This window comes from Coffea arabica, chromosome 5e (genome assembly GCF_036785885.1).
Source record: "Coffea arabica cultivar ET-39 chromosome 5e, Coffea Arabica ET-39 HiFi, whole genome shotgun sequence".
In the NCBI taxonomy this organism is placed as follows: domain Eukaryota; kingdom Viridiplantae; phylum Streptophyta; class Magnoliopsida; order Gentianales; family Rubiaceae; genus Coffea; species Coffea arabica.
This window is the reverse complement of record NC_092318.1, coordinates 16200066-16213641: the sequence shown is the minus strand read 5'-3', so window position 1 is coordinate 16213641 and position 13576 is coordinate 16200066.

Sequence of the window (13576 nt, the reverse complement as noted above, 5' to 3'; positions counted from 1 at the left end):
AAACATAAGTCAGTCCCACCAGTGAGCACTTCATTTTCATTTGCCACTAAACATGGGTTAGTCCCACTAGTATGCATTTCATGTTCATTGCCGCTAAACATGGGTCAGTCCCACTAGCGTGCATTTTATTTTGCACCGCCACCAGCCGTTGGGTCAGTCCCCTCGGCTCAGTCCCGATTTTAAATTTCATTTTTCATGTTGGGGTCAGTCCCGATTTTAAATTTCATGTTAGGGTTAGTTCTCTCGGGTCAGTCCCGATTTTAAATTTCATGTTGGGGTTAGTCCCGTTTTAATTTTCTTGTTCGAGTCAGTCCCGTTTAAATTTCTCGTCTGGGTCAGCCCCATTTTAAAGTTCTCATTAAAGAGGTCAGCCCTCGTTTCAATAGTGACAATCATTCAAGTAGCTGCAGCCGTATAACACAGGTGAGTATTTGGTGTCTACTTCTTTGTCCCAAGTTTTTCCTAAACTCAGACAAAGAGGGGCAAACTGTAGACACCAAATTTTTAAATTTTTACCCTAATTTTAATTTTATTTTTTAGTAATAATTCTTATCTATTATTTTTATTCCATGATTTTAGTTCTTAAACTTTTAACGTTTTGTATAGCATTTCAGTATTTTTAGATTATCATTATCTATTATCTATTATCTTAGTTTTATTTTTGCATTCATTTTTTTTTACTCTTTTAGCTATTTATTTTTTATTGTAAGACTTTTTAGCATAAAATTTGCAAAAAAAAAAGGAGAGAAAATTAGGGAAAAATATGTTTTATTTCTTTTTATTGAAAAAAAAAAGAAAAAAAAAGAAGAAGAAAAAGAGGAAAAAGAGGAAAATTTCAGCTTTTTATTTTTTATCTTTTGGTTACTAATTTGGTATATTTTATTTAAGTTTGTTTAAATTCTCATTTTTGTATTATTAATTAAGTGATTGAAAAAAAAAAGGGAAAACATTCGGTTTTAGCCGCAGCAGAAGAAAATTGCAGCTGCATTTTCTTGGCTATTTCTTTGGCCTTGGTTTGGCTCCGTTCGATGGGGACAGTACAAACCAGTTGGCCTGATCCAAACCATCGGGGATAGGGTTCAGTTTTTGGGTTCCCATATAAAACCAAAGGGATACGGCAAGAAAGGAGGGAGGTTTTTTGACGGCTAAGGTTAGAGAGTAAGGGAGAGAATAGAGAAAAACAGCGGCTGGGGTTTTTGGGAGTGAGGCTGAGAATCTAGTTGGAAAGGCTGAGGGAGAGAAAAACTGGGAAAAAGCCAGAAAGAACGGGAAAGAAAGAGAGATTGAAATCTGAAAAAACAGAAACAGAGGAAACTGGTGACGGTTGAGGAGGGTTTTGAGAGGATGGAATGATGGCTGGGCTTGCGTGAGAGGAAAAAGGAAGAGGCCGAGAGAGATAGAGTGAAAAGGGAGTAAGCAAGAGAGAGCTAGAGGGAAGAAGCCAAGGGTTTCAGCAAGAAAAAGGGGAGTTTCTGGGTAGAGGAAAGCTACAAACTGGGAGAGAAACGAAGCAAAAATCTGACGAAGACGCAAGGAGGAACGTGAACCCAACAAAGCGCAGCCTCCAATCTCAGGCCAAGAAAGATAACCTCCATTCCAGCTTCTAGGTATCTGATAGCCATCGTTCTTTTCCTTCTGTGTTTTGAAATTCTAAATGCTGATTTCAACATCTTCTCCTTTGCTTCCGAAAATGTTGATAAAAATCAAAACTTTGACTTGCTGTTCGCTAAGCTTGTTAGTAGCCATGATAAGTTAGAACCAGATTTGTTAAAGTGAAGCCTGCTTTTGCGTCTTTCGTTGGGTCCCTGTTGAGCCGATATGCATTGGTGTTGTGTCTGATTTAGTTGAAACTAGATGCTCATGGTTGCTGTTTTCTGGCCGTTTCTCCTTTGTTTGGTAGCTTAGTTGAGTTTTGCCGGCTCATGTGGTCGTTTTCTTGCCATTTTCTTGCTGTTTTCTTGTCGTTCGTGCTGCTGCAATTGTGGTAGCTTAGTTGAGCCTTCTTTTGGGTCACCCTGTTGATGGTTAGCTCTTGCTAAAATGGCATGCTTAATTTTCTTTCTTGCCCTATGATTGAGTATGCAATAGACCTGAGTAGCTGGAAGTTGTGAAAATGGCGGACACAAGTTTGCAGAAAGTTTATTTCCGGCTTCGCATGTCTCTCTTTTCCTGATTTTTGTGTTTAAGCATGAGAGTTTTATGGTCAAAAGTGAAGAAAGGCTGGTTGTCTTGATAGCTTTGGTCCAAGTAGTTGTTAATCGGGACATTAGTTTGGGTTTGAATAAGAAAAAAGCTGCAAATTCGCAGCAGGAGGTACGAAGCTGCAGATGAAACTTTCGCTGCATTTTTTTTCTTTTTCCTTTCTTTTCCTTTGCTGTCGGTCAGACCCAATTTGCATGTTCTTGTCCTGGAAATTTTGTTTATCAAATTTGGGGTAGTTGATTGTTTCTTGTCAGAAGGGGTGTTTCATTAAGACGGCATAGTTTTCTTCTTTTCCTCTGTTGATGTTGCCATAGACCCGAAGGGTGCATAGCTGAAAGTTACAGAATTGCATGCAAATGTTTGCTAAAGAAAGCTTCTCCCTACGATTTGCTGATCTCCCTCTCCCTTGTATGTTTAATGTGCCGTCTTAAGAATAAGCTTATGGCTGGATTCTTGTTTGAGATGATCCTTAAAGTTGGCCGCATGAGATTGCTGAAATTTCAAAGCATAGTAAAGAAAGTTGCAGAAATTTTTTTTTAGATTTAACATATTCTTTTCCTATGAATTTTGTATTGAAGTGTTAAAGTGTTATGTCTAAAAGTGGAAAAATGTGTGGTTATCTTCTCACTTTGATTCCTGGTTTAGTTGGTTGGAGCCATTACTTGTGTTAGGATGGATGGGAAATTGTATTTGAGAAACCTAGCATGTTGCAGAGAAAGAAACTAGCCGAAACAAAGAAAGCTTCGTAGCTTTGCATGAAATCCTTTTCAACAATTGCCCTTTTGACCCCTGGATTTTGGTTTAATGCTACCATGGCTGAAAAATTGGAAAAGTGAATCATACATGTCCCTTTAACAGGATATTTCTCTTTGGTATGCCTCAATATGCTTTTGGACAGATTATATGTGAGTTTTAGGAAGAAATTTGAAGTCTAATAATTTTTATAGATTTATAACTTTTTGATTTGGGTTTTTGCAAAAGATTTAGGTAATTCTTTTTGTCATTTAATTTTAGCAAGTGGAACAAGTGGGTTTCGATTCATTTTTGTGTAGTTTAGCATTTGGTTTGGATTGGTTTCATCTTAAGCCTTAATTTTTGATTTATTTCAATTTTACCCTCTTGATGTTTGACCCCTCAAGCTTCTTTAATTGTTTCAATTGGGTTCTTATTTGTTTTAATTTATCAAATCTGAGTTGTTTATTTTATTTGAATGATTTGAGTGGTTCAATTTCCTGTTTATTTTTATTTCATGCGATTATTGTTAATTTAAGTGATGCCTTGACCCTTTTTATTCGTTTTGGAGGGCAAATAAGTAATTTTACTCCATTAGAGCTCCAACTCAAGGGAGGTACACCTTATCCTTTATTTGCACTTTATTTGACCCTATGTGTACTTATGTGATTTATATGTTTAATTGCATGCCTTTTGAATGTTTTCATTTTATTTATTTATTCGCTTTAGTCGTTTTAATTTCATATATTTATTTTTGGGCTTCAATTTTATCATTAGGGAGGCACTCGAATGCCAAAATTGTAATAGTTAGGGATTTAATTGCTTTATTCCTTCTATTTCCTCTTTTAGATTGTAGTAGGCCTTCCCCCCTAAAAATGTAATAGTTAGGGCCTTAATTGCCTTATGTGTTTTCCATGCTTAGGTGCTATGTGTTTAATCGCTTTCTTAGGTTTTGGCATCTAGATATGCATGCTTATGTGTTATGTGAATTACGTGCTCACATGTCTACTTGTTTTAATTATGCACATTACTTATATGTGTGTATGATGGATGCAAATGCACGTAACCGTGGCTAGTCCAATGCTAGTCATGGTTGTCCCCTCGAGCTCTTGCAAGTCCAATGCTTGTGAGAGAGCGTAGATATGGGCTAGTCCAACGCTAGACCCTTAGGAGCCCTTCGCGCGTTAGATCATAATTGTGTGATCACTTCATCTCATGCATATCTTTACTTTTAGAGCCTCTTTCACCATGTTGCATGACATCCCTCCTTATACGTATAGCCCTTGTCCCTAAATTCCCTATATATATACCCCTATGTGTGATACATAATATTAGAACTGCATTTCATTTTAGAATTAGAATTAGAATAGGGCATTTGCTTGATTAGATTAGGGAATACCCCTCGGATATGGGATATGGACGAGTTTGGCTTTTCTAGCCTTAGCACGCTCGTATTCCCTCTATTAAAGGGAAAATTGAGTCACGAACATTAGTCCCCCGTACCCGACATGATGCATTCCCTTAAGACATGTATATTTCTATAATTATTCTTTTCCTTTTCTTAGAGTCTCATATTTTTGCATTATTCGTGACCTCTCCGAAGAGTCACTATTGGGCGTCACAATTAATGTGATTGGCACCATTCAAGCTTTGAAGAGAAATTTTGCCCCCCGATGCCCCCTAGGTCTAGGGTTTGCATTCATGTAGCACATCCAAATGTGATAAATGTTTTGGTTAAGACAAGAAAATCTTTGACTAAATCGCGCAACTAGCCTTGGCTAGGTCAAAGGGGTGCCTTGGATTTTTATCCTTGCCTTCCCCTTCGTCAAATGTGACTCCCGAACCTTTTTCGTTGGTTTACGTGGACTAGGAGTCGTTTAAAAAGGGTTTCTTTCAACCTTTTCCTTTAAAAAATTCGTTTTTAGGTGACTTGGTACACCTTAACTCTATACCAAGTGGTGACTCCAATTTTTATTTCAAAACCCCTTTTTAAACTATATGTTGGGTCAAATCGTCGCATTTTCAAATCCCATTTAGACCCACTTTCTTTGTAAATCAAAAATCATTTTTCAAATCAAAAATTCACTTTTCAAACCATTTATTTATTTATTTTTTCTTATAAAAAATGGGGCGCGACAGCTGGCGACTCCACTGGGGACTTAGAGAGTCCGAGCAAATTTGATTTAGTCAATCTTTTTCTTCTTTTAACCTTTCCATATATCGCATTTGGATGTTTAGGGTTGCATTTTTCCTTTTTAGGGTTTTTTGGCATTTCGCGCGTATCAACTCACTCCCTCACACATTTGCATATGATTGATTTGATGGATGAATGGTTTATTTATGTGATTCCGCGCTTTGCATTGCATTTGGGAGGGGGTATTACCCTAGAGCCTCGCGTTGGTTCTTGATCCCTCCCCTCCAAACGAGCACTAGCATACGTGCATACGCTTTAATTGTTTCACCCCTCATTTATTTTTTCTTTTAGTGGCTTGTCACGCCACTCCACCTTATTAGGATTTTAGGCGACTCACTTGGACGTGTGAGCGCGACACGATGTGTGCGTAGCATGATCCGAGGGGTCACTCAATCTTCCATTTTAAGCTTTGGGTTGATAACCTTTAGCTTTTAGTCGAAGGTTGAGGATTTTTGATAGATTCACTCATGAATGTAGTCGTGACACGATGTGTGCGTAGCAATGTCTGGGGAATCGCTCGAGCCACCGACAAAGAACCTTGGGATTGATGACCATTGGTTTCCAAGTCTGAAGGCTCGGGGACCGAAAACCTATCGAGTCTAGATGCATTAGTGAGCCCCAACCTCATGCATCCATGATAGTTTACCTAGGGTAGAGTCTGTCTTGCCCTATTAGGGACACTATTCACGAGGGGAGGGATCCAACCCCTCTTTTCTTTTTATTGCTTTATCTCTTTATGTTGTTTTGCCACAATGTGTTATGTGTATTTATCTGATTGAACTAACCTTTCTTGGTTTTTGTCTCCATTGCATTCATCGACCCTAGAAAATAAGAGTCTAGGAGCCTACCCTATTTGATATGACATGTTTAAATTCAATGCTTCGCATTTGTAACATGAACACATTTCATTTTAGGCTCACCCTGGCAAATAAAGGGCTCCTTAGGTCATGTTTCATTTCAAATTGCATATTTTGCTGCTTTAATAAACTGGCATCATGCATAAACCATAGAAAGAGAATGCCATTTAGGGGATCCCGTGTTAGGAATAAACCGCCCTGTGTCTCGGATATTTAATCCAAGGAGGCTTGCACGTTTATATTTTTGTACCATCCAAAGGGGTAGGGCACAAGGTAAGGTAGGGTCCGATCCTATCCATGACCCTGGGACGATCTTTGGTACATTAGAATATGAGCGTCTAACAATCATTCTTTGGCCATTTTAACATAGTTGGTAAAATCCCTTGCTTAAAGGACATTAACTTGAAGAAATTTGCAAATAATTCTTCATTACTGAGACAATAAACAAATTGAGGCCAAAATTTGATTTTAGAAGGCTCATAGATTAATGCATCGCAATAAATTTTTGAAACTACCAGTGGGCAGATTGATTTTTAAATAAGTTGTCAATTCTATTCAATCCACTGGACTATTTTATTCACCAATTGCATCCAGTCCATTTTATCAATTTGTTCATTTTTAGGGCAAGCTAGTCGATTTTGAATTCATTTGACAAGTTTACCCATTTTAGGGCAATCTAGTCGATTTTGAATAGATCACCAATTTCATTCAATTCATCTGATTAGTTCTTAGGGCAATCTTATCGATTTTGAATAAATCATCAATTTCGTCCGATCCATTTGACCAATTTGCCTAGTTTTAGGGTAATTCGGTCGATTTTAAATAAATCATCATTTCACTCGATCTGTTTGATCAATTGATTTCATTTGATTAGTTTAATTCATTTTTAGGGTTATCCATTCAATTTTGAATAATTAATCAAATTTCATTCATGCATTTGACCATTTTACCCTTTTTAAGGTGATCCGGTCAGTTTTTAAATAAATCATCAATTTCATCCAACCCAGTCGGCTAATTAGGATTTTAATGTCAAGTTTCAAATTGAGAAACCTAGTTGTTTTAAGAAAATCACCCATTGCATTTATTCGATTTGGATAGATTAGGGTTTCGATCCATGTTAAGAAATTTCAAATTTCTCCAATAACAAGTTCATCAAAGTTAAATCGATTTGTACGAATTCTTGTGCCAACCACAACCATTCATTCATTCAGATTTGTTCTCATTTCTTTTTTGTTGGAGATCTCTCGCTGTTCAATTGGTCCAAAATTTCCAAATTACTTTCCAATCAAATGTCAATAAGTTGATCGGATCCCTCAGGTATGGTATAGTGTCTACCCTAGAGGATTGCATTTTCATGATAGGCCTACCCTGGGCACAAAAAGGGTTCCCCCATAGGACATGCATCCGAATTTTCTTGATATCTACTAACTTCTGCCTTTTTCTTTTCCTTTTCTTTATTCTTATTGGAAAAGCTAAGCCAGGGCTAAAATCTAAAAGCAAGCCATTTCGCATTTTCAGGTAATATTTAAACATAGCTTCTCGTCGAAACCCCATCATAACGCGATCCCGTAGTCGAGCCCAGAGGAGTCGTGTAAACATGAGTTCACAACCGGAACAATCGGATAGGTCTACTACCACCGCTCAACTTGAGACTACAAGTTTAGGGGTTCAGCTAACTGAGATGCTTACTAAGTTAGGTGAGATGGCTACCGAGATGGCGGCCCAAAGGAAATTGATTGACGAGCTAATTAGCAATGGCGTTCAACCCGAGCCCGTACCCGTCAGGCAGCCTGAGCAAGAGCCATTTGTCATACCTTCGACTCAAGTCACCGTTACTCCATCCTTCTTTATTCCACCCGAAGAAACTTTCACTTACGTCACCACAAATTTGCCATACACTTACCCTCCTAATCCTTCATTTTTGCCTACTCAAATGCGAGGTCCACAACCCCACGTCACTTCAAATATACCACACGAGCCACATACCTTTTCTCACACTACTGCTGAGCCATTCCTGCCTGATCATACTATTCAAACCAAGCCAGAAATAGGAGAATCTTCTGCCCCTGTTGATGTGAAGCTGCTCAAGCGCCTTGACCGTTTTGATGAATTTATGAGGAAAAGTCAGGGGTTGAACAAGCAAGGAGTCCTGGATTACGATGAGCTTTGCCTTTTTCCGAATGTACAGTTGCCTGAGGGGTTCAAAACCCCGAAGTTCAACAAGTATGATGGGACGGGTAACCCCAAGACACACCTCCGACTGTTCGCCAACAAATTGGGTAAGCCAACAGATGATGAAAATCTACCTTTAAGGCTATTCCCAGAAAGTCTGGAAGGCGACGCGCTTGATTGGTATTCAAATTTGAAGCCAGATGAGATAAAGACTTGGCTGGACCTGTCCGATGCATTTATAAGGCAATATGAATACAACTGTGAACTAGCACCGACGCGGACCACACTAGAGGGGACAAAGAGGAAGCCATCTGAAGATCATAAAACCTATGCAAAAAGATGGAGGAAAATAGCTGCAAAGGTTGAGCCGCCAATGACTGAAGATGAAATCATTCGCACCTTCATTAAAGCACACGATCCCCCGTATTTTGAGGAAATCTTTCGCATGACTGGATGCTCATTTACTGCTATTGTCAACAAACTTGAAGAATATGATGATTTTGTGAAGGTTGGAAAGATTGTTAACGTGTCGGCTCTGAAATCACAATTGGAAGCAATGCAAAATCAAGGCAGCAATAACAAGAAATTCCCGTTCAAAAAGAGGGAAGAGGAGGTTTCATTTGTCTCGAAACGAGGCCCTTCTTTCCGACCTCGATCCCAACAATATCCCACCTACTCACCCCATTATCCATACCGACCACGCCTTCAACCTATTTACCGTACCACTATTAACCACTCTCGACCTCGACCGAATTACCCAAACACAACCACAACACCATTTCATACTTCTCCACTTAACTTTCAAACTAGACCTCGCCCTCCTTCAACTACCAATTATACCCGAAACCTAGCCCGATTTAGAACTTTTACCAATCTAGGTCGGCCCCTTGATCAATTATATGAACAGCTCAAAGCCGCAGGGAAAATTGGTACAATACCTCCCAAAGTCTATACTAAAGGAGTTCCCCCTGGTTATGACCCCCAATCTTTTTGTGCTTATCATTCTGGAGCTCCTGGACATTCTACTGTCAATTGTTGGGTACTTAAACATAAAATCCAAGACATGATTGAGGTCGGAGACATAATTTTGAAAAGGAGAAATGAACAAGCACCAAGTGTTAGCGAAAACCCTTTTCCTGCACACAAAGACACTATAGGGGACATTATCACTGATGAGGTGTTTGAGCAGCCTGCCAAATACACTGTGGGGGAGAATGAAGTAAATAAAATAGTCTAAAAGCCTGTTGTGCTCCACAGAGCCATCTAAAACTAGATTGCAAATCACATTTCCTCCCGAAAGAAATTTTGGTAAATCTAAGGGGGTTGCCTTTGGTTGTGAACTAAAAGAAATCGTTCGCATTGTTCATCCTTTGCATTTCCGTTTGTAAATAGTTTTGATTCAAATGTCTTTTTCAATGCAAATCTCATATTATGACGTTTTGTCCTTCATTTGAAATTCAATAAACTGTACAGTTATATATACTGTGTTACTTACTCATTCTTTTCAGATGGCAAAATAAAATACATTGACCTTTTGGATATCACCATGTCGGAATTCAATGACTGCAACTTCGATATCTCTCATGAGTTTTGGGATTGCAAATTCAAGACGAGGGCGATAACGAGGAAGAATCTGAGTCTTTGTTAAAGAATCTTGAACAGTATGGAGAGAGATCCAAATCGAACTCAGAAGCAGCAGAAATCATCAATATTGGCACTCGAGTCAACGTCAAGGAAATAAAATTAGCATTCATTCGAATGAAAAGCAGAAAAGATGGTACAATAAGAAGGGCAAACCATGACTACTCATAGAAGGAGATAAAGTCTTGAAATGGGTTTTGTCAATACAAGGAAAGGCTACGGGCAAGTTTGTACTCAATTGGCGGGGCCCTTTATCGTCAAAAAAAGGTATTGTCTGGAGGATAATTCGTTCTCACAGAAAGTGAATAGGATAAATTTTTTTTCCTCAGTCGATCAATTCGGATATGTGTAAGAAATTCTTTATCTGATAAATGAAAATTTCTTTTTAAGGTTAATGCAAAAAAATGGAATGAAAGTCAGGTCCTCTTCTTTTCCCATTAAGACATTTTATCCCTAGTTATCCCTTTTGAACCCGCAAAATGATCATTTCGTTTGGCAGCCCCTGAGAATCGCTAACCCCACACTGGGGCAAATTTAGTTTTGGAAAAAAAAAAGAGAGAGAAAAACCCCACACTGGGGCAAATTCAATTTTTTTGGAGGAAAGCCAAAAGAAAAGGAAATGAACAAAACCTCAGTTAAAAAAAAAAAAAAACTGTGGTAAATTGTAAACATTTCAAAAGATGAATGGAATGACAAAAGAAAATGGGAAAATGAAAGAGAAGAGAATCCCAGTTGAGAATAAACTGGAGCAATTTTAGTTGATATAAAAGATGCGATCTCAGGTGATTTGAACACTTATAAAATCTGCTTTCAAGCCTCAACCTTTCCTTAGCACCTCGCCTGACTACATTACAAAAAACTGAAAGTCCTGACTTCCATTTTTTGCATCACCTCTTTTAAAGAAATTTTTTAATCACATGGCAAATGATGTCAATACATCTTCACCCATTTTACAAGGGAAGGATTGTCGCACTGATGCCATCATTTCTTAAAACACATTTCTGAGATTGATAAAGGCTTTTGCGAAGATCGGTTCATTAGTGAAAGTCTGAAAGGGTACCTTTGAAAGGGAAAAGAAAGAAAAGTGAAAAGAAAGGGAAAAAGAAAAAAAAAGAAGAAAAATGAAAATAAGAAGAAGAAGATAAAAAGATGGGGGGTAACCTTAGTGAAAACCCGAAAGGGCGCTAAGGCAGGGTTTTATAAGAAAAGGTGAGCTCGGAATGGAATAGCTAGGGACTCAATTCATTGGAATTTCTATTCACCTGTGGTTCGATCGCCAACATTGAATTCCGGAAGGACGATATCCAAAGGGCGCATGTGATAATTTGCCTGAAATCACAGTGTTTTGTTTCATCCAACATAAACTGTTGAGTTCACTGGTTCATTTTCCTAAAATCAATTTTTGTGCTTGTTTTCCATGTTACTAAAATTTTCGGCATTTACTGTGTACATAAAATATTCTTGCACATGTGTCATGGTTTCATATATCTTTTTGGGTCTATCAAAAGGCAATCCCTGTGATTTATTGAAATTGCCTAGATACCAAGTGTCTTGTTGGCATTAGAAGTTAAGAAGGTGTGATTTACAGAGCGAAGTTGAGTTCTGGCTACATCGGAAACTTATCAAGATGGCAACTCCTGTGATTGACTAGATACCAAAGATCTTGTTAATATGGGGAGTAGAGGAAACTTGACACAGTTCGAAGTAGAGTTAAATTTTTACTGCATTAGGGGAAGAACGCCCAAATGCTCATGTTTACACACTTCTTGAAGGCAGGATTGATCGGATAGTGGTGACACCGTTCGACATTCTAATTATTGCTGTTTTACAGGTTCAAATGACAAAAACACAAACTGGGGCAATTAATTTTTCTAAGTCAAAATAGTTTCCTTCATTAGAATTTTCAAAATTTTACAAAAAGACATTTTGCAAAAGTTCTTTGTTCATACTTCGGCAGGACTGGGTTTTATCCCGCTGACCTCTTATATCACATTGGGACCGGGTTTTATCCCGCTGACCGTTCATACTTCATTGCGACCGGGTTTTATCCCGCCAACCTCGGCAGGACCGGGTTTCATCCCGCTGGCCGCTTATATCACGTTGGGACCGGATTTTATCCCGCCAACCTCGGCAGGACCGGGTTTTATCCCGCTGACCGCTTATATCACATTGGGACCGGGTTTTATCCCGCCAACCTTGGCAGGACCGGGTTTTATCCCGCTGACCGTTCATATTTCATTACGACCGGGTTTTATCCCGCCAACCTCGGCAGGACCGGGTTTCATCCCGCTGGCCGCTTATATCACGTTGGGAGAGGACCGGGTTTTATCCCGCTGACCGTTTATATCACATTGGGACCGGATTTTATCCCGCCAACCTTGGCAGAACCGGGTTTTATCCCGCTGACCGTTCATATTTCATTACGACCGGGTTTTATCCCGCCAACCTCGGCAGGACCGGGTTTCATCCCGCTGACCGCTTATATCACATTGGGACCGGGTTTTATCCCGCTGACCGTTCATACTTCGGCAGGACCGGGTTTTATCCCGCTGACCGTTTATATCACGTTGGGATCGGGTTTTATCCCGCCAACCTCGGCAGGACCGGGTTTTATCCCGCTGACCGCTTGTATCACATTGGGACCGGGTTTTATCCCGCCAACCTCGGCAGGATTGGGTTTTATCCCGCTGACCGTTCATACTTCATTGGGACCGGGTTTTATCCCGCCAACCTCGGCAGGACCGGGTTTCATCCCGCTGGCCGCTTATATCACGTTGGGACCGGATTTTATCCCGCCAACCTCGGCAGGACCGGGTTTTATCCCGCTGACCGCTTATATCACATTGGGACCGGGTTTTATCCCGCTGACCGTTCATACTTCGGCAGGACCGGGTTTTATCCCGCTGACCGTTTATATCACGTTGGGATTGGGTTTTATCCCGCCAACCTCGGCAGGACCGGGTTTTATCCCGCTGACCGCTTATATCACGTTGGGACCGGGTTTTATCCCGCCAACCTCGGCAGGACCGAGTTCAATCCCACTGGCCGATTCTTACGGCAGGTTCGGGTGTAATCCTACTGACCGATTATCAAGGCAGACTCGGGTGCTATCCCACTGACCAATTCTCAAAACATTTCATTTTTCACTGCCACTAGCCGTTGGGTCAGTCCCACTAACGTGCATTTCATTTTTCATTGCCACTAAACATGGGTTAGTCCCACTAGTGTGCATTTTGTTTTCTTTGCCGCTAAACATGGGTCAGTCCTACTAGCGCGCATTTCATTTTCATTGCCGTTAAACATGGGTCAGTCCCACTAACGTTCATTTCATGTTTCATTGCCACTAAACATGGGTTAGTCCCACTAGTGTGCATTTTGTTTTCTTTGCCGCTAAACATGGGTCAGTCCCACTAGCGCGCGTTTCATTTTCATTGCCGTTAAACATAAGTCAGTCCCACCAATGAGCACTTCATTTTCATTTGCCACTAAACATGGATTAGTCCCACTAGTGTGCATTTCATGTTCATTCCCGCTAAACATGGTTCAGTCCCACTAGCGTGCATTTTATTTTGCACCGCCACCAGCCGTTGGGTCAGTCCCCTCGGGTCAGTCCCGATTTTAAATTTCATTTTTCATGTTGGGGTCAGTCCCGATTTTAAATTTCATGTTAGGGTCAGTCCTCTCGGGTCAGTCCCGATTTTAAATTTCATGTTGGGGTTAGTCCCGTTTTAATTTTCTTGTTCGAGTCAGTCCCGTTTAAATTTCTCGTCTGGGTCAG